This window comes from Cucurbita pepo, chromosome 8, assembly GCF_057944985.1.
Source record: "Cucurbita pepo subsp. pepo isolate OVF chromosome 8, ASM5794498v1, whole genome shotgun sequence".
Lineage (NCBI taxonomy): Eukaryota > Viridiplantae > Streptophyta > Magnoliopsida > Cucurbitales > Cucurbitaceae > Cucurbita > Cucurbita pepo.
Window position 1 is genome coordinate 5,795,512 of NC_141805.1, and position 22,547 is coordinate 5,818,058.

At 38.0% G+C, this 22,547-nt stretch overlaps 1 pseudogene; it reads left to right on the forward strand.

Moving 5' to 3' along the window:
- The first annotated feature begins 3,346 nt into the window (after positions 1-3,346).
- Positions 3,347-3,759, forward strand: LOC147791421 (14 kDa proline-rich protein DC2.15 pseudogene; annotated as a pseudogene).
- Positions 3,760-22,547: the final 18,788 nt, after the last annotated feature.

The window sequence follows — 22,547 nt, forward strand, 5'->3', positions numbered from 1 at the left end:
GGTTTTTCTCAAGGTTTTTCACCAAGAAGAAGAAGACCTTCCATGTACCATGATCACTCTATTAAAGAGTCATGTTTGCATGTTCATGCAAATTTGAGATCACCAAATTTTGACACTTAAAATTCCACTCAAATGTTTGGGATTATGTGGCAAGCATGCATGTTTGAGTTAACCAAATTTTGACACTCAAAATTCCACTCAAACTTGTGGGGTTTATTTGGCAAACATGCAAGTTTGGTTAAACCAAATTTTGACACCTCAAAATTCCACTAACATGGATTTTTCCATGAGATGAAGTCAACATTTTGACTTTCGTCATTTTAATTCAACAATTAATTTGAATAATGAATTTCAAATTAAAGTAACATTAAATGATTAATTAAACTATTTAATTAATATTTAATATTAATTCAAAAGCCAATCCCAATCAATTCCGACACATAATTGATTAAGCTATTTAAATTTTATTTAAATATCTCAGATTCTCTCCTTTTGTTTAATTCGTAAATAAAACAAAAATGCGGTTAAATATATCGTATATATGTAGCGCATATTCCCTAATTTGAATTCGAACACTTCGAACTCACTCGTCACACTGTTCTATGGTTTAGTCCGATATGAGCTAGCAGAGGGACCTAATGGACCTATAGATCATTGGCTCCAACGATCCAAGATTAACCGGCTAAACTCATTAACCTTGTTAACCAACATTCGTTAACTACTAGCCACTATAGCCTAGTAGTTGCACTCCCCTCACTATAGATATATTTCTGTCCATTTGATATATCCATGATTAGTAAGTCGATCCTTCACAGGTTGTTCGTAACTAGAGCTGGGTAAATTTACCGTTTTACTCCTAAAGTTACTTCTTGTTCCTTATGTCTCACTGATCCTCTAATGAACAATTGGTTTGTGGTCCAACCAGTAAACCGAATCCCTCTCAGGCCAATGAGAGGGTGGGGCCCCTTGTTCAAGACCTGGAGTCAGTGCTTAAGAGAACTACCTCTCTTCTATCCCTAAAAGTGGGTAGGAGTGAATTCCATCTTGCACCCCACGTCCCCAGCCATTCACCCAGTCTTACCCCTGAAATGGGAGGCCTATTGAGTCGGCGAACTAGAGTCACTCTCACCCATGCAAATCTAAGGATAATTTCAAATAAACAGGAGTTCATGGTTAGCTCAGGATTAAAACCAAGTTACCTAGGTTATCGAATGAAAAGAAAATCAGTCTCAACAGTAAACGACATTATAAAGTGAGAGTATTTTTCTTCATGGTCCGATCTTATGCAATACTCATTGCATACGATGCCCCCACTCACATGTCTCCACATGTACAATTTAGTGATCACATTGTTTATATCATATACAAAAGTGGGCCGCATCCATAGTGTCCCCAGAATAAAGTACTCAGCCTTATCCTTATACTATAGATCATTTTGACTATATACTTGAACTTGATCAACTCTTATGTCTCTACATATAGTTCAAGTAATCATACTATAGCCAGAGTGTTCTTAGTTTATTGGATTCAGATTAATGATCGTAAATTTCACTTTATTCAATAACAATCTTTACTGAATAAACAACAATAATAACTTTATTGAAAATAGAATATGTTTTTGTTTACAAACTATGAGTTTTAGGACATAAAACTCAACAAGGCTATGCTCATTCGCCTCATGAATTCTTGGTGAATTCCTATTGTTTTATACATGTGGCCATGCTCAAGTAATACTCTTCTCATAATGTCGTGTGATTACACCACCATTAGGACTGAGAAACACATTTGTGCATCATCCTAGAACATGAACGATGCACAAGATACTTTATGGTCATCTAAACTCTTCAATAGATGAAATATCATCTCCATTATGAATCTATTCCTCCTTTCACTGACGTCATTCTTTTGAGGAGTGTATAGTACTGTCAATTGATTTTCAATTCCAGCCTCTTCACAAAACCTGTTAAAAGTTTCTGAAGTGTACTCCTTGCCATTATCTGATCTTATAGTCTGAATCAAGCATGCACTTTCATTCTCAACTCTGGCTTTGAATTTCAAAATACACCCGCTTCTTCTGGCTTTTGCTTCAGCAAGAAGATCCAACACATTCTCGTTGGATCATAAATAAAAACAATGTAATAAAGATTACCATTTAATGATGTTGTTCGTTGACGACCACAAAGATCAGTATGAACCAGCTGCAGTTTTTTCGAGGCTCTCCATGAATGTTTAGGAAAGGGTTGGCTATGTTGCTCCCCAAAATTACAAGCACGGCAAAGAGGAATGTACTAATTAATGTCAGCGAGTCTTTTTACCAGCTTCTTTGACTGCATCTAAAGCAAACCTCAATGATGAAAGTGCCCAAGTCTTTTGTGCCAAATCTCAGTGGCACTAGCTCTTGATATAAAGGTCATCTGCTCTCTCTCCATCGGATTTAGAGCAAAGCTTTTTTCTTTCATTTTGACATTGAACAAGTCTTTGCCACTACATCTCTAATCAATCACTGCTTATTCGCAAACAACACTTTATAGCCCATATCGAAGTTTAACGGTCCAATTTATGTTTTAAAATTCATTTTTGGGATCCTAAATAAAAGTCTATTTTTTGTTTTTTTTTTTAGAGATCTTTTATCTTATAACCATTTTCATCCTAAGTAAACTTTAAAAGATTTTCAAAGCATGCATGTAATAACAATCTTAGTCTTGTCATGTTTTAGAAGTTGTACGGTTATGTCATACTAACATCAATATATATCAAAACTCATTGTTAACATATATCTATCCGCTTTGACTCATTATTTATCGCCGCCAATTTTACAATTTACTAGGGAGAGGTTTCCACACCCTTATAAAAAAAACAAAAAAATGTTTAGTTACTCCTTCAAAATGACGTGGAATCTCATAGTTATATTAAAAAAAAAGCCATATTATATTTGTAAAAATTTTTTGTGCTAAAAATAATCTCTAGATTATCATCTATTACCCACTTGTCTGGAAGGGTTCTATCAAATATTATTTTCCAACTATACAAACCACAATAATTTATTTTAAAAAGTATTTGATATCTTATTATGGAACATCACTACGTCTCGTTTGTAGGCCATTTGACATTTTTATAATACTTTTAAAAAAGACAAACTAATTAAAAACCCATCTCTCAAATCAATTCCTCAAAACTTAATAAATTAACTCAAAGAGTTAGGTGTTTGATATCGAGCAATTTATAAGGAATTTTTGTTTTAAAATACAACAAATTCCCAAACCCCATTTATAAAAACCCTAACCCTTCTCATAATTCTTCACAAGCCATCGCACAAACCTACAAACCCTTCAATATCTCAACACCAATGGCTTCCAAGCTCTCTTCACCCATTGCCTTCCTCCTCCTCCTCAACCTCCTCTTCTTCATTATGGTCAGCTCCACCTATGTCCCTGGCCCACCGCCGCCACCCAAGCCCCACAAGCCCACCCCGTCAAGGCAGCAACCATCACTCCCCAAGTGCCCCAGGGACACCCTCAAGCTTGGCGTCTGCGCCGACTTGCTGGATGATCTAGTGCACTTAGTGATCGGCTCACCACCAAAATTCCCATGCTGCACCCTAATCCAAGGCCTTGTTGACCTGGAAGCTGCTGTGTGCCTTTGCACTGCGGTGAAGGCCAGAGCCTTGGGTCTCAAGATTGACCTCTCAGTTTCCCTCAGCTTGCTTTTGAACTACTGTGGAAAGAAGGTTCCGTCCGGCTTCCAATGCCCTGCTTGAAACCAAATCCTTTCATTTCCGTTTCTTGTTTCTTCTTCAATTTTCCACTTCAATGTCGTGTTTAAATAATCGGTTTGGTCGTACGTCGTGTTATGATGGGTTTGGAAATCTTTTCAGAATTCCACCATCTTTTTATAGTTTCATTACAATGCAATGTAACATAATGGTACGTAGTTTTTTTTTTCAAATGAACAACGTTGTTCGTCTATTCTTGTGTCTTATTACAAATTCGACAATGTATATGTTTGAAACCTCAAATCTTGTTTCACCTGTGTCACTTGCATGAAATCGTAATAAACCCTTAACTTCAAAATTTTCATGACGAAAAATTAAAGAGAGTAATATTAACACTCAAGTTTTAAATGACAATGTTGATGAAAAATGTAGAGACCTCAATTTAATGAAAATATGGATGTCAGTGTAATAGCCCAAGTACGCCGCTAGTAGATATTATCCGTTTGGAATCGTTATGTATCGCCGTCAGCCTTACGGTTTTAAAACATGTTTGTTAGGGAGAGGTTTTCACATTCCTATAAAGAACGCTTCGTTCTCCTCTCCAACTGACGTGGGATCTCACAATCCACCCCCTTGGGGGCCAGCTTCTTTGTTGGCTCACCGCTCGGTGTCTGGCTCTGATGCCATTTGTAATAGCCTAAGCTCACCGTTAGCAGGGATTATCTACTTTGGCCCGTTACGTATCGCCGTTAGTCTCATGGTTTTAAAATGTGTATGTGAGAGATGTTTCCACATTACTTTAAGAAATGTTTCGTTCTCTTTTTCAACCGACGTGAGATCTCATAGTCCTTGGGAACTTTTGAAAATTTTTTGAGAATATTTAAACCGTCGTATAAGAATTTACTATTCTAAACGAGGAAGAGGGTTATTATTAATATTATGTGTTGATATTTTTATTAAATATAAGGTCAATTTTATACAATATGATTAAAAAGTGGATTTGGTGGACAATATTAGATATCGACATATTAATGAAAAAAGAATACAATGGTCCGTGTCAATACTCTCGGTCACGGTCAATGAAATGCAAATTGTAGATTTAATTGCTACATTTTTTCTTTTTCTTTTCTTTATTTATTTATTTAATTATTTATAGAAACAACTTTAATTTTAATTTTGAAGAAGACGATGAATAATTAGTGGTTCACTAACCTGGGCAATTAATTTTTTTCTTCAAATAATTATTTATTACAACCTTTTCATAATTTTTGAATTGTTATCCATTATACTTCATATTAATTACATCATCATATGCCTCTTTTATCTCGAGTCAATGATAAGTATTTTAATATATTTAAAATTGTAAAATAGTTTTTTTTTTATTATTTTATTAATTTAATTTATTCGTATTTTTGTTGTATATATTTTTTTTTTTTTTCAAAATTATCAATTGATATTGACATTTCCATAAAATCGAGACTTCCATATTTTAAACATTAATGTTAAGTAACTAATTTTGATATCTAACCTAAGGGTTATAATTTGAATAGAAAATGCAACTATCATACCTTCATTCTCATAGCCTATATAGTGACCCTACATGGTTGTCTTACCTTCATCTAAAAAAAATAGCACTTGGTTTGATAATTTAAAAAAATACTCAGTAAATAATCACACTGTTGCGGTCGGAAAATGCAAATACATGCAACGATCTCTACTTTTCAGTCTGGATAGAGTTGAATGTGAAATATTTCCCTACACATGCACACATAGATCCACCTAGCTGACTCGTATACGTATCCTCTAAGTCTACTTGTTGGGCTAGCCTAAACTCACGTTGGCAGAAGCTATGGACGGAAAGGAGCGTGCATAATACCACGACGTACATGATATCGTAGTTTATGTAGTGTAATATATGAAGGTTCATGCATCATACAACCAAGCCAACATTAAAGCCATTTCGTAGGCGAAGTTATTAACGTATGGAAAATTAGAGTATCTTTGTTTAAGACCTACCTTGATTGGCACAAATGTGAGGATTGTTGAGCTATTCTTAGATATATTTATATTTTAAGTCTCTCCTTCCTCCGGTAGGGTTGAAGTGTCACAGCCCAAAATTTGAATCTCGAAATCAAGGGCTGGACCAACAGACTATGCAATGAAATCGTGTAATAACAAATAGAGAAGATGAGATTAAAAAAAAAATACTTTTGCAATTACGTAAAAGGTTTAAAATCCAAAACAAGGTGTTCAAGTAAGAAAAGTATGGAAATGGTTTACAAGCAATTCATGACAAATCTAACAAAATTATGCACATACTCCTAGATGCCCAAGGACACTCCTCTGTCGCATTAAGATTCAACATGCATTCCCGCCTCGATCCATGGCATCACTCACCTGAAAAAAATGAGTAGAAAGGAATGAGTATAAAAATACTCAGTAAGCAGGCTACTTGTAGGCTCTTTTCGCATCCTTATCTTGGTGGGTAACCACGGTCTTTCTCGAGTTTCTAAGGAGAGTGATCTAAGCTGCAACTCTCTTTTCTGTATCTTAGGAGGCTTGCCCATCTTAAGCAGTGAAATGGTTAGTGTTCTGAGGTGAGGTGCGACCTCATAAGTAAATCTGAGGGGATTGTATGGCTGGATCTAAAAATGTGACTCTCTCTGAGCATCATCCATGGAGGTTAACTGACGACCCTCACACGGGACCATACATCCACTAAACGGGGTGCGACCCCCTGTGTGCCGATCAGCTACTGAGTCATCCTATTTGGCTCCACGTCCCCCGCTCAGGGACGGATTTCTACGGCCCAGGAGTCCTGTTCAGAAGACCCCTTAGCTATCACCACTAGGTCTGGGCACCTGTCACACTTCCGTATCCGGATCTGCTAAGCTCAACGATCACCGTACCGGTGCTTTGTCTCGACGGTACGATATCGAAGGAGAGAGGGAAGTGAGGTTCTGATGACACTACCTACACTGCTCAACTCTAGCGGGCTACCTATAGTTACCGTGGTGACCTATTATTCTTTCTAGGGTGGAACCTGGTGGCTTAGACATGGATTCGTGTATCTCTAGGATTCTCGTGCCTGGTCTCACAAACCTATCAGATTTGGAATTCTGGACTCTGGATCTGCAGGTAATCATTTTGTGGGTCTAATTGCACGGTATTCTAGAGTTCCCCCAATCAAGGGTCTCGTCTAGCCTACTTAGTCACAAGCACCCTAATCTAAGCTCATAATTTCTTCCTATTCATCAAGAAAGATACACCAGCAATCATCATGCATAAGAGTTAACACGCAGCAGTTCATGCAATATTAACAAACATGCTCAACGGGAAGATAACGTCCATCTTTACCCAGAGCGCAGATTTCACAAGTTTCCCAACCTCCTCATGCATACATACATTATCAGAGTCTCAATCAAAACAGATTTAACACACATTTCGTATCTAGCTTTCCATAATCATCTCATATTCGCAGTTTCTATACAATATTATGCTAAGTCCGGCTAGCTAATTTCATAGGTGGTAGCATGCATGCTTGTTCCTAGCGGTTCCTACAAGTACTGCTCGTGGGAATCCAAATGGCTACTTACTTGGTTGACGCGTGCCTTCCCGAGTTTGAGTTTTCTTGACGGAATGGATTCCAACAAATCTGAAATTTCCTTCACAAGTCCTAATTCACATAATAATAGTGTCAGCATCAAAATCGGATCGGAAAACAAGCAAATAGAGACCGAATAGGAAGAAAATCGGTGCCTCACGCGCCCCCACGCGCGACACGCGTGCCGTGGAGGGTCACTATGCGCGCGTGCCCCACGCGCTGCTCCCCGCGTAGGCGCAGGTCAGAGGCACTAGGTCGGGCGCTTCACGTGCGGCGCAGGTCGGGCCAGCCAAGTCTGCGCGCCTGACGCGTGTCCTGCCGGGTGATGTCGTGCCTCACCAGCCGGTGATCGACACGTGTCGATCACCGGTTTCGCCGCTCTCCTCCATTGCCGACCGATGCGTGGCGGCCTCCACCCTCTCTCCTGCGTTTTTTTTTCATTTTCCAGGTCTCTTCACGTTTCGATCTATTTTCTTTCGACTTTTTTATCTTCCAATTTGTAATCCAATTCGACAAATTTTCTTCACGAACCTTGTAGATCTCATATTCTACTCCTTCGAAACAATTTTCTTAAAATTTTCTGATAATCACAGATCTTATTATTTGAGTTCAAATTTGGAGAAAAAAATACGAGTTCTTACCAAAAATCACGTTTTCTTGAAACTCCGATTCGAACGTCAATCTTGGCCGCCTTCACTCCAGAATTAACCAGATAGCGCTGTTGAGGGTAAGAGTCCAAGGATCAACACAAAACGTCACTAACACACGAAAATCTTAATGATTTCTCGATCTAGACACTCATGGACTAACCTGAAGTTCTTGGACGTTTTGACGAAATAGGAAGGTGCGATTCGTTAGAGCACCTTGCCTCAGACTATTGACGGTTTAGATTGGGGACTCGAATCTCGGCGTCCATTCAGATCCGAATTCCTCCTCCTTCCTCAAAATCTTAATCTTCTTCCCTCTTCTTTCTTCTTCCTCTCCCCTCTTTTTTCTCTTTTCCAAATTATGCCTCAGCCAAAAGAGACCCTCAAGTAATAAGAGCAAAATGACTAGTTTGCCTCTATTGTGACCTAATTTATTTTTTCTTTTTTTCCCTTTTTTTCAAAATTATCTATTGATATTAACATTTCCATAAAATCGAGACTTCGATATTTTTTTTGTCAATATTAACATTTGAAACATTAATGTTAAGTAACTAATTTTGATATCTAACCTAAGGGCTATAACTTGAATAGAAAATGCAACTATCATACTTTCATTCTCATAGCCTATATAGTGACCCTACATGGTTGTCTTGCCTTCATCTAAAAAAAATAGCACTTGGTTTGATAATTTAAAAAAATACTCAGTAAATAATCACACTGTTGCGGTCGGAAAATGGAAATACATGCAACGATCTCTACTTTTCAGTCTGGATAGAGCTGAATGTGTAATATTTCTCTACACATGCACACATAGATCCACCTAGCAGACTCGTATACGTATCCTCTAAGTCTACTTGTTGGGCTAGCTTACACTCACGTTGGCAGAAGCTATGGAGGGAAAGGAGCGTGCATAATATCACGACGTACATGATATCGTAGTTTATGTAGTGTAATATATGGAGGTTCATGCATCATACAACATTAACATCACAACATAGTTCCATAACATGACATAATCATATTATAGTACATCTTGTATCATTGCATAAACATAACATACCACAAAACGCATCAAACAATCATGAAAAATTCGTCATTCGTACATCATATAAGTCATTCAACCAAGCCAACATTAAAGCCATTTCGTAGGCGAAGTTATTAACGTATGGAAAATTAGAGTATCTTTGTTTAAGACCTACCTTGATCGGCACAAATGTGAGGATTGTTGAGCTATTGATAACTCTCTAATAGTAGAGTCATATTAAGTCCTTTTGTAGTTAATATTGCACTCTTATTCACAATTTACTCATTTATTACCCCATTTATTCTACTTAGTGAACATGAAATCGTTTATTGCGGTCCAACATGAAAAAAAAATATAATTTTGCATAAATCGATTTTAATTGTATGCTAAACCACGTGGGAGTAGCAAATTTGGAAACAAATTGGGGATGACATGGAAATTTTAAATCTACGTCAGTAGTCCAAGTGGGTCATTGATTACCCAATGAGGAACATCCTATGTGGACAACTTATTCATTTTCAGCCCTAAAGGGGAACCCATGCTCAATATAAAAGGAAAAGGAAGATTAAGAGGAGGAGAGCCACACTTTGGGGAGAAAAATCGAATTACACAGCAGCAGCCTCTGCTGCAGTGAACTGCTATGAAACTAGAGAAGAAGAAGAAAACCCTAATCCAGCAGCTGTTGACAGCAGAAGAAAAAGGAGACCAACAAGGATTGATTAGGGCAAAGAGGTGGACGTGAGAGCTCAAGAGAAGGGAACTTCCATTGACGAACGACAACAAATCGGGATAACTCTCTATTTCCTTATTCTCTTTTCTTATTCCATCAATTTTACTTGATCAAGATGCAGATTCCTCTATTTAATTCAGTTTGTATGGAGAGCTAAACTTAATAGGGGAGGCGAGAGAGTTTTATATAGTTTAAGTATGTTGACGGTATGATTTTAGTTTATTAAAGAGTTGTTGTTAATGATTTACATGTATGTTTAATTAGCTACTTTACATACATAGTTGTTCTCTTGTTCGGGAGAAGAGAGCAAGAAATGAAATTCTCTTTAATACTCTAGTTTGATTGCAAGGAGACTTGAAGGGTAATAGAAGGGTTAGGAATAATTCTTCTCCTATAGCCTTGTTAATAGAAATTACAATGATTATGGAAATAATCACCATTCATGACCCTCGGAAGTGGGCTTGAGAATCTATTAAAAGGAACTAAAATCAACCACAAAACTCAACAACTTATCTATTTAATCTCTCTTAGCCGAACCTTCTTCATTATAGTTGATTGTCTCATAATTTTCTGTTTTTCGACAGCAGTAGCACTCTGTTTTAGTTTTGTTTAAATAGTTAAAATCTCCAACACCCATTTGAATGTTACCCAAAAACTCAATTTCAAGCGATAAAATTAATAAAAAAGATAGGTTCCCTATGGAATCGATAATTTACTTATTACTTGGTACTTGTGATAGTGTATACTTGCATTTATTCTTGTGAATTTTACATCATTTTATTCTATACATCCACAAGCGATCAACTATTCTTAGATATATTTATATTTTAAGTCTCTCCTTTCTCCGGTAGAGTTGAAGCCTCAAGAAAAACAGCCCAATAAATAGTTCATACTCGTAATTGTGCTCCATACATTAAACCTATGATAATTAGCCAAACTATCAAGTTTGAATAGTTCATGACACTATGGGGTTCCGCTGACTTCCAGACGTCGTTACAGATTAGCTTGATTAAAGGGTCCAGGCGAGCGCCGGGACGATTCATGTAACGACCCGAAAAAAAATAAAAGAAAAAAAAAGAAAAAAAAGATATAATAATAAGAATAAGTTTGACACTTGATATGTTATATACATATTTTGTTGAGTGACACTTGATATGTTTGACGCACGTTGTGACATTATGATGAGCATGATGATTGCATGATTTTTACCTTAATATGATGATTTTTTCCATATTGAGCATGCTAGATGATGATGAGTGTCATATTGCATCATGTCGTTAGATCGACGTTGGACACAACCCTAAGAGCATGAAAATGATATTAATATAAATATCCACGAGTATGCGTTACCTAGAGTAACAAAGAGATGAGACTAGAGGGTTGTGTCAGAAGAGACATTACGATGGATTTAGAGGGACCTCATGCATTTTGTATGTTCAAAAGCATAGGGCTACTTCCCCTAGAGATGATGAGTGCGGACGCGCACCTTATGATGAGCGCGAATGCGCACAGGTGCGAAAGCACACAGATGAGGGTGTTCATGAGGCGCATGACACTATGGAGTTCCGCTAACCTCCGGACGTCGCTACAGATTAGCTTGACCAGAGGGTCCAGGGGGTGTACGAGCGCCCTGGGGACTCACACTCGCACGTGTGAGTCGTGTGTAGGGAAGTACTACACATCCAATTTGTCCGAGACTAGAGGCCAACCCTAAGATGATTAGAGATAGGTCCCTAAATCATGATTGCATGTGTTTGCATTTGCATGGCCCCTATAGTGGGGCCACTTACTGAGTATTCTTTGAAATACTCAGGCCGTGTGCCACATCATTTTTCAGGTAAAGGCAACGCTCACTTGTATGAAGGACGGCGGCATCGCGAGCAGAGACTGTGGCACGTGCATTAGGGTAGATGTATATTTAAATTTCTAGTCTTAAGTTAGAATAGGTTGTTTTTCATTTCATTGTTTTAAATTATTTTGTATTTGTTTTTGTTTTCTCTAAATTTCAGTATTTCATATTTAAACACATAAGACCATGGCTGTGTTTTCCAGAGAAGAAGTTGTTTTAAACGTTTTTTTGAAGTTTACGTTATCAACTATGTTCATGTAAGAGTTATATTTCCGCATTATAGATGAGCATGAGACGTTAGTAGCAACTCTGAGTATGTGGAAATTTAGGGTCGTTACAGTTAGACGTACCAAAAATAGCGTTTAGGACAAGGTACGATCACTACGAGTTTGTAGTGATGTCATTTGGCCTCACCAATGCCCCAACTGTATTTATGGAGTTAATGAACCAGGTATTCAAAGAATGCCTAGACATGTTCGTGATTGTGTTCATTGACGACATCCTCATATACTCGAGAACCGACCTAGAGCACGAGGAACACCTCCGAAAAGTCCTAACCACCCTAAGAGAGCACAAGTTGTATGCCAAGTTCTCCAAATGCGAATTTTGGTTACGACAAGTCTCTTTCCTAGGACACGTGGTGTCAAAGGACAGAATATCTGTAGATCCCACCAAGGTCGAAGCGATCACAAAGTGGGAACGCCCAACTACGGTAACGGAAGTAAGGAGTTTCCTAGGATTGGCGGGATATTATCGAAGGTTCGTGCAGGACTTCGCTAAAATATCCTCGCCTTTAACAAAGTTAACAAAAAAAGGGTGCCATTTAGATGGGATGATGCTTGTGAGGCAAGCTTCCAGAACCTAAAAGAGAGATTGGTAACCGCCCCGGTACTCATAGTACCCGAGAGCTCAGAAGGATATGTGATCTATAGTGATGCCTCCATGAAAGGACTGGGATGTGTGTTAATGCAACACGGCAAGGTTGTCGCATACGCATCTCGTCAACTTAAAGAATATGAAAAGAACTACCCTACCCATGACCTAGAATTGGCCGCTGTAGTGTTCGCGCTGAAAATCTGGCGACATTACCTGTATGGCGAGAAAACCCAAATTTTTACCGACCACAAAAGTTTGAAATACTTCTTCACCCAGAAAGAGTTAAACATGAGGCAGAGAAGGTGGTTAGAATTGGTGAAGGATTATGACGTAGATATCCAGTACCACCCCGGGAAAGCAAATGTGGTTGCAGATGCCTTGAGTAGGAAGACGGTCCACTCGTCGGCCCTCATTACGAGGGAAGTAAGGGTACAAAGAGAGTTCGAGTGAGCCAACATAGCTGTAGCGACCGAGGGAGTCATAGCACAGCTGGCCCAACTCACGGTACAACCTACGCTTAGGCAGAGAATTATTACCTCCCAACGAGAGGATCCTAACCTACAGAAAGTCCTAGGACAGCTAGACGAAAGTCCAGTAGATGGATTCTCGAAGTCATCAGATGAAGGACTATTGTATTAGGGACGCTTATGTGTTCCGACAATAGAAGATTTAAGGAAGGAAATACTGATGGAAGCTCACAACTCACCATTTGCCATGCATCCAGGAGGTACTAAGATGTACCAAGATTTAAAACAACACTTTTGGTGGAAGAGCATGAAGAGGAATGTGGCCGAGTTTGTGAGCAAGTGCTTAGTTTGTCAACAAGTGAAAGCTCCAAGACAAAAGGCGGCGGGGTTGTTGCAGCCCCTTAGCATACCAGAGTGGAAGTGGGAAAACATAGCGATGGACTTCATAGTAGGTTTACCCAAAACGCCCAAAGGCTATACAGTGATCTGGGTAGTTGTCGATAGGTTGACCAAGTCGGCACACTTTCTACCTAGGAAGGTTACATATACAGTTGACAATTGGGCACAACTGTACGTGAAAGAAATAGTAAGACTACATGGAGTCCCAGTGTCTATAGTGTCGGATCGGGATCCATGCTTTACGTCAGCGTTTTGGCGCGAACTTCAAAAAGCACTGGATACCCACCTCGACTTTAGTACCGACTTTCAGCCCCAAACAGATGGACAAATGGAGCGTTTAAACCAAATTCTAGAGGACATGCTACGCGCTTGCGTACTAGATTTTAAGGAAAGTTGGGATTCCAAACTCCACCTAATGGAATTCTCGTATAACAACAGTTTCTAAGCAACTATTGGAATGGCACCGTTTGAGGCCCTGTACGGGAAATGGTGTAGGTCCCCACGATGTTGGGACGAGGTAGGAGAGAGAGAATTAGTAGGACCCGAGTTGGTTCGACTCACCAATGAGACTGTCCAGAAAATTCGAGCGAGGATGCGTACCGCTCAAAGTTGACAGAAAAGCTACACCGATGTAAGGCGTAAAAGCCTGGAGTTTGAGGTGGGGGACCCAGTATTCCTGAAGGTGGCACCTATGAAAGGTGTGTTAAGATTCGGACATAAGGGCAAGTTAAGTTCTAAATTCATTGGACCATTCGAGATCCTAGAGCGAGTTGGTCCGGTAGCGTATAAGTTAGCCTTACCTCCAGCCCTCTCAGGAGTACATGATGTATTTCATGTGTCGATGCTGAGGAAGTACATTACGGATCCTATCCACGTAATAGCTACGAACCACTCCAACTCAATGAAGATCTGAGCTACGAGGAAAAACCAGTAAGAATCTTAGCTAGAGAGGTAAAAACCTTACGCAACAGGATTGTTGCGTTCGTTAAGGTACTGTGGCGAAATCACCACAGTGAGGAAGCCACGTGGGAGCGTGAGGACGAGATAAGAGAGAAATACCCCGAGTTGGTACAAGAGTTTGAGACTTTCGAGGACGAAAGTTCTTTTTAGGGGTAGATAATGTAAGACCGACAATGTGTTCTAGTAGTTTGAAGTGTTCTGAATGTGTTTTAAATTTTTCATTATTTATGATGAGTATCTAAGAGTTATATTCCGCATTTAAGAGATAAGCATGAGACTTGGTAGCGACTCTAAGTATGTAAAAATTTAGGATCGTTACATAAAACATTAACTTGAGACTAAAGAAGAAGCTAAACCTAAATGGGAATGAGTGAATAAAAAATAAAATACGAGGAATGCCAAACCGAATCAAATAAGTTAAATCAAAATTTGTTACCCATGCAGTATTAGAAAGCCATGACAAAGGGATGATCTTAGAGTCAAGGTCGAGGCCTAAACCATCGAGGCTAGAAATAAGTCACTTAGGTTGAGGCCACCTTGGTCGAGTTGAGAAAATCTTGATGAATAACTTTACTGAGTAAGCCTAGGTCGAGGCAAACACCTTCATCCAAGTCTATGATGAATCTCTCTACCTTCTTTGTCTTCATGTAGACCAATTTCGAGGCTAGGATAAGCTCATTCGCCTCATGAATTCTTGGTATATTCCTATTGTTTTATACATGTGACCATGCTCAAGTAATACTCTTCTCATAATGTCGTGTGATTAAACCACCATTAGTACTGAGAAACATATTTGTGCATCATCCTACAACATGAACGATGTACAAGATACTTTATGGTCATCTAAACTCTTCAATAGATGAAATATCATCTCCATTATGAACCTATTCCTCCTTTCACTGACGTCATTCTGTTGAGGAGTGTATACTGCTGTCAATTTATGTTCAATTCAAGCCTCTTCACAAAAACGGTTAAATGTACTCCTTGCAATTATCTGATCTTATAGTCTGAATCAAGCATGCACTTTCATTCTCAACTCTGGCTTTGAATTTCAAAATACATCCGCAACTTCTGGCTTTTGCTTGAGCAAGAAGATCCAACATATTCTCATTAGATCATCAATAAAAACAATGTAATAAAGATTACCATTTAATGATGGTGTTTGTTGACGACCACAAAGATCAGTATGAACCAGCTGCAGTTTTTTCGAGGCTCTCCATGAATGTTTAGGAAAGGGTTGCCTATGTTGTTCCCCAAAATTACAAGCACGGCAAAGAGTTATGTAATCATTAATGTCGGCGAGTCTTTCTACCAGCTTCTTTAACTGCATCTAAAGCAAACCTCGATGATGAAAGAGCCCAAGTCTTTTGTGCCAAATCTTAGTGGCACTAGCTATGGATATAAAGGTCGTCTACTCTTTCTCCATCGGATTTAGAGCAAAGCTTTTTCCTTTCATTTTGACATTGAACAAGTCTTTGCACTACATCTCTAATCAATCACTCCTTATTCTCAAACAAGTAACTGTCCATGTTTTTCGAAACTTTTTTAGGGAATGACGAGGCATGATGATTTAGAATAGAATTTCGAAGAAACGGAGTGTATAAAGCAGTAAAAAAGAGCTTAAAATCGAAACCCTAATTCGGAAACCCCAAACCGAGATGTTTGAAACTCGTGCTAAAAAAACCGAGCAACCGTACATGTTTTTCAAAACTTTTGTGGGGAATTATTAGGCATGATGGTTTAGAATAGAATGTTGATGAAATGGAGTGTATAAAGCAGCAAAAAAGTGCTTCAAATCGAAACCCTAATTCGAAAAACCCAAATCGGGACGTTGAAACACGTGCTAAAGAAACCGAGTAACTTTCCATGTTTTAAGAAACTTTTTTGGGGAAGGATTAGGCATGATGATTTAGAATAGAATGTTGAATAAAAAGAGTGTATAAAGCAGTAAAAAAGTGCTTAAAATCGAACCCTATTTCGGAAACTGCAAACTGGGACGTTTCAAACACGTTCTAAAAAACCGATAAACTGTCAATATTTTTCGAAACTTTTGTGGAGAATGATTAGCCATGATGATGAAGAATAGAATGTCGAAGAAATGGAGTGTATAAAGCAATAAAAAAGTGCTTAAAATTGAAACCCTAATTCAGAAACCCCAAACCGGGACGTTTGAAACACGTGCTAAAAAACCAAGTAACTGTTCATGTTTTTCGAAACTTTTGTAGGGAATGATGAGGCATGATGATTTAGAATAGAATTTTGAAGAAACGGAGTGTATAAAGCAATAAAAAAGTGTTTAAAATCGAAACCCTAATTCGGAAACCTCAAACCAAAACGTTTGAAACACGTGCTAAAGAAACTGAATAACTTTTCATATTTTAAGAAACTTTTGTGAGGAATGATTAGGCATGATGATTTAGAATAGATTGTCGAAGAAACAGAGTGTATAAAGCAGTAAAAAAAGTGCTTAAAATCGAACCCCTAATTCGAAAACCCCAAACCGGGACGTTTGAAACACGTGCTAAAATAACCGAGTAACTGTCCATGTTTTTTGAAACTTTTGTGGGGAATGTATAGGCATGATGATCAAGAATAGAATGTCGAAGAAACAGAGTGTATAAAGCAGTAAAAAAGTGCTTAAAACCCAAACCCTAAACCGGGTCGTTTGAAACACGTGCTAAAAAAATCCGAGTAACTATCCATGTTTTAAGAAACTTTTTTGGGGAATGATTAGGCATGATGATTAAGAATAGAATGTCAAAGAAACGGAGTGTATAAAGCAGTAAAAAAGTGCTTAACATCGAAAAAAATGTTTCGTTTCTCCTTCCAACTAACGTCTCTAGTTGATCAATACAGATATATGTGGACCAATTAACCCCGAGTCCTTCAGCGAAAATAGGAATTTCATTTTCTTTATCGATGATCACTCACGGAATACTTAGGCTTACTATCTGAAATAAAAATCCAAGGCATTCGAGGTGTTAAAAAATTCCATAAGTAACGGTGGAGAAGGAAACTGGTAGACACATCAAACCTGTACGATCCGATAGATGTGGCTAGTATACTTCGACGGCTTTCATGGAGTACTGCGAGAAGCAAGGCATAAGGTGATTTTTAGCCGCACCGTACACCCCTCAATAAAATGGTGTGGCCGAGAGAAAGAACCGGGCCATTCTCGACATGGATATCTCAATGCTTAAGAGAAAAATGATGTCGAAGGAATTTTGGGCAGAAGCCGTGCAATGCACCATCTACGTACAAAATCGATGTCCACATGCAAAGTTAGATGATCAAACACCACAAGAGGCTTGGAACGGACAAAAGCCTACAATATCTCCCCCTTAAAGTGTTCGGTAGTGTGGCTTATGCTCACGTACCGGACCAACGAAGAATGAAGCTCGAAGACAAAAGCAAAAGGTATATCTTTATTTGATATGATGGGAAGACAAAAGAATACAAGCTACTTGACCCGATTAGTAAGATGATGATAGTGAGTCACAATGTGCGAGTAATGAAGCAAGCGAATGGGATTGGAACAATTCGACGGATGTCAACATCGAAGTAGGAGAATCATCAGTTGCTACACCAACAGACTCAGAAATTTTCAATGATGAAGATGAACCACGACAACCCAAAATGCGGAGTTTGCGAGTTTTGTATGACTCAACTAATGAGGTACACCTTGTATGTCTTATGGCAGATGCTGAAAATATCAGCTTTGAAAAGGCGGTGCGAGACACGAAGTGGCAAACCGATTCATCGCAACAACACATGGGAAGTGACAAAATTACCGGTAGGAAGTCAGCCCATAGGTGGGAAGTGGGTATTCAAGAAAAAGATGAATGCTCAAGGCGAGATTGAATGGTACAAGGCGCGACTTGTTGCGAAGGGATACAAGCAAAAGGCGGGAATCGACTATGATGAAGTGTTTGTTCCCGTCGCTAGAATGGAGACAATCTGATTGATCATTTCCCAAAAAGCCTAATTCAAATGGCCAATTTTTCAAATGGATGTCAAGTCAGCATTCTTGAATGGTGTCCTTAAAGAAGAAGTATACCTCGAACAACCTCCCGGGTATGTGAAAATTGGAGAAGAGAAGAAGGTACTAAAATTGAAGAAGGCGCTTTACGGGTTGAAACAAGCACCATGAGGATGGAATACTCGTATCGACACATACTTCAAGGAGAACGGGTACAAGCAATGTTCCCACGAACATTCACACTATACAAAGAAGAGTGGAGGCGATGTGATACTTGTCGCTCTCTATGTCGATGACCTCATCTTCTCAGGCAACAATAATGAAATGATAGAAGAGTTCAAAAGCACAATGATGTGAGAATTTGAGATGACAGACTTGAGCTTGTTAAAGTTTTTCCTCGATTTGGAGGTTAAACAAGGAGAAATATGTATTTTTATATCACAGGAGAAATATGCAAAGGAAATTTTGAAGAAGTACAAGATGAAAAATTGCAACCCGGTATCTACACCAATGGAACCAGGTGCAAAGCTCTCAAAGTACGATGAAGGAGAACGAGTAGATGCAAATAGGTACAGAAGCCTGGTGGGAAGCCTTCGCAATCTTACATGCACAAGGCTAGATCTTTTATTAAGTGTTGGCATAATAAGCCGGTTCATGGAGGAGCCAAATTATTCTGACAGTGATCTTTTATTAAGCGTTGAAGCGAGTTCTCGATACGTCCAAGGAACATTGTCACTTGGGTTATTCTACTGAAAAACAGAATATTACAAGTTAGTCGATTACTCTGACAGTGATTGGTGCGGAGACATAGACGATCGAAAAAGTACATCGGGTTATGTATTCTTCATGGGCAACACAACATTTACTTGGCTTTCAAAGAAGCAACCGATCGTGACACTCTCGACGTGTCAAGTTGAGAATGTAGCAGCATCTTGATGTGTGTGTCACGCAATATGGCTTAGAAACCTTTTGAGTAAGATGGAGCAAAAGCATCGAGGTGCAACCCTAATACAAGTTGACAACAAATCAGCAATTGAGTTGGCCAAGAACCTAGTAAACTGTGAAAGAAGCAAACACATTGACGTTCGATTAAATTTAATCTGAGATCATGTGAAGGAAGGAAACGTGAAATTGCTGCATGTGGCAAGTCAGGATCAAGTTGCGGACATCTTTACAAAACCGCTACCGAAAGTACTTTTTGACAAATACAAGAAGACGATTGGCATGACAGACAACAAGAGCATTGAAGTTTATGTGGGGGAGTTTTGTTGGGAATAAACTTAAATGAAAAAAAGAAGAGAAGGGTAGTTTTTTATTTTGTTAAAGTTAAGTAAGACTTTCTAAATTTGAGTGAAAATGCCAAATAAAATATAAAGGGCCAAGAATCATTGAAGGAGAAAATGGATGATGAGATAGCTAATTTTATATCTTAGAAATCCTATAAATTGATTCGTTTTTATTGTAAAATGCAAGAGGCAGAGAGCAAGAACAAGAGATAGAAAGCAAAGTGTACAGTGTAATAGAAAATAGCTTTTTCATAATTTCTTTTGTCCCCTTGTCTCTCCCCTCTTGACACCTCCTTCACAGGTTCGTGAGAGTTATTTAAACAAGTTGATTTCAGAGCGAGCGTCTATTTTCTACAAGTTGGTATCAGAGCCATTGTTATTTTCAACAAACTCAAAATCCCTAATCAAATTCAGGACTTTTATTCCACGAATCCTCTCATCTCCTTCATATTCCGCCTTGAGGTAATCCCAAATTTCCTTTGCTGTTTTGAGAGACATTATTCGCATGAAGATCATTTGAGATACGGCTGCAAATAGGCAAGCTTTTGTCTTTGATTTTCTTGTCTTCTTTTCCTTATGTGCTTTGATTTTTGCTACAATAGGATTTGCTGGAAGTGGAGGGACCTCGTAATCCTCTTCTATTGCTTCCCAAATATCCAAAGCCTCCAAATAAGTCTCCATACGAACTTTTCACATTTGATAATTGTCTCCATCGAAGACTGGTGGTGCAACAACTAAAAAACTGGATTCTCCTTCCATTTTGATCTCACAGATCCTTAAGAAGACGGCTTTGATACCAATTTGTTAGTGAAAGAATGAGTGATTGAATGGTTGAGGAGAAAATTGTATTATGAAGACCAAGAAAGGTCTAAATATATAGAGAGAATATAAAAAGATATTAAAAAATCTACCTAGAAATCTGCAGTAAACAAATTAAAACTAAATCAACTCCTAACTACAACGAGATTTAATTAGATATTAGCTGATAGCAATCTAAACAAACACGTGATCTTTAACAGTCCAATTGATGATACAAAGGCCGTTTCTCTTACAATTTCATAATTATTTCATCTCTTGCATCATCTTAGGGTTGTTGGTTGCCTACGCTCGTTATTTGGTTGTCATAGTCTATATTTATTAAACGAAAGGTCTCCCACATTAGGGTAGTCGTAGTGGGGACCGACACTACTACAGACATCGATGGTGCCACTGGTGGTACTGTAGGTAGTGACAAGGCTAGGCCTATACAACCCTAATTTTCCTAATCAAATATAGATACTACTACATGCATGACATGGCTAATACGTGTGGAAAAGTCTATGAAAATATTTCATAAACGATGTCGTGGACTTAAACATTCATAATAAATTCATTAAAACAATATTGCTATGAACAATATAGCAAAAAATAGCTAATGTGAATTTAAATGAGATAAAAAAAAAAAAAATAAGGCGATGGTGTGATATAACCTAAGGACTACTAAAACAAACATGAACCCAATACCCTAGCTTTGATCTCATGGCCTTCACCGCGACGCCGTCACATCCATACGAGAGTACCTTACCTGTACCTAAGAAAGAAGAGTAACATGCGACTTAGTATTTTATGAAATAATTCATAAGTAACCCCACTGTTGAAGTAAGAAAAATGCAATCAAATGCAATATGGTGGGACCTATCATTTCATAAAACCATCATGACATGACTTTAAACTCAGTCCGGGCAGGGTTGAATGTGTAGTACTTTTATACACACGGCCCACGCACGTGCACATAGTCTCACCAGATAGACTCATGTATATATTCCCTAGGCCTCATTCATCGGTTTAATGCACACTCATGCTACCAGAAACCACATGGAGAAAGGACCCACGTAATATCACGACAAAAATAGATATCGTAATGTACGCATTCGTATTAATCACAATGGGAAAGTATCCTGGTGCAAATGACGCACATAAATGCATGAGGTCCCCATAGCTTAAAACCATGAAATAAGTTTATGATTCAAGTCATACCTTCATTCATTCATGACATACAAAGTTTGTGAGTTATGCATCCGTAATAATTGTCATATCTTCCCTAATTAACATAATTTACATAGCTTGGTGTATGAAGTTTTATGCATCATATCATCAATATCATAAATATAATTCCACAAGATGGTAACATGGTATAGTTGTATTACAACATAGCTTATAACAATACATAATACGACATAGCGTAATTTATAACATAGCATAGCATCACATAATACATGCAAACAGTCATAATAATGACATGTGCAGGGTTCACTAAATTTCTTGAGTTGATGTTCGTTTTATCCTACTCGTCGAGGAATAGTTCCAAAACTAACTCCAAATCGACTTCCTCCATTTTCTTTTTTCTTCATCATGTTCTCCAAATTGGCGTTGGCTAGAAATAAAAGAAATGATAGTATGAATATTGAGAAATAACACACACATCTTAAGCTTGGAATAACTCTAGGAACTTCTCCATCATCATTTTCATGTGATAAATGTTATCTCTCTAATGTGCAATTTCATCATTTATCGAGCTAAAATCTATATAGATATTTTTTTTCTTTACTCAAGCTTTTGTCTAACTGCAAAGGCTCATAATATATCACTAGAGTTTTGTCGATCATGTACTTACCGAGCATAAACACGTGGAACACATGAAGTAGGGTAAACATTCTTGTATTGAGAAGTAAATTTGTATCTGTTTCAAGATCCTTATGTGTAGTAATGACTTAATTTAAAATAATTATAAATTCCACCTCTTAATTTTTAAAATCTACTTTAATTAAAAGAATTAAATTTATTTCGCATGAAATTAAAATTATAAATATGAAACCTATCTTTTTAATAAAATGTAGAATATTAACCAAAATGAACATATATCATTGGATTGGATTATATCATTGACTATAATGTTGGATTTGAATTTAAAAATAAATAAATAAATATATGGATATTAATTTCTTGTAGGTCAATTTCATTCCGTTTTTTTTTTT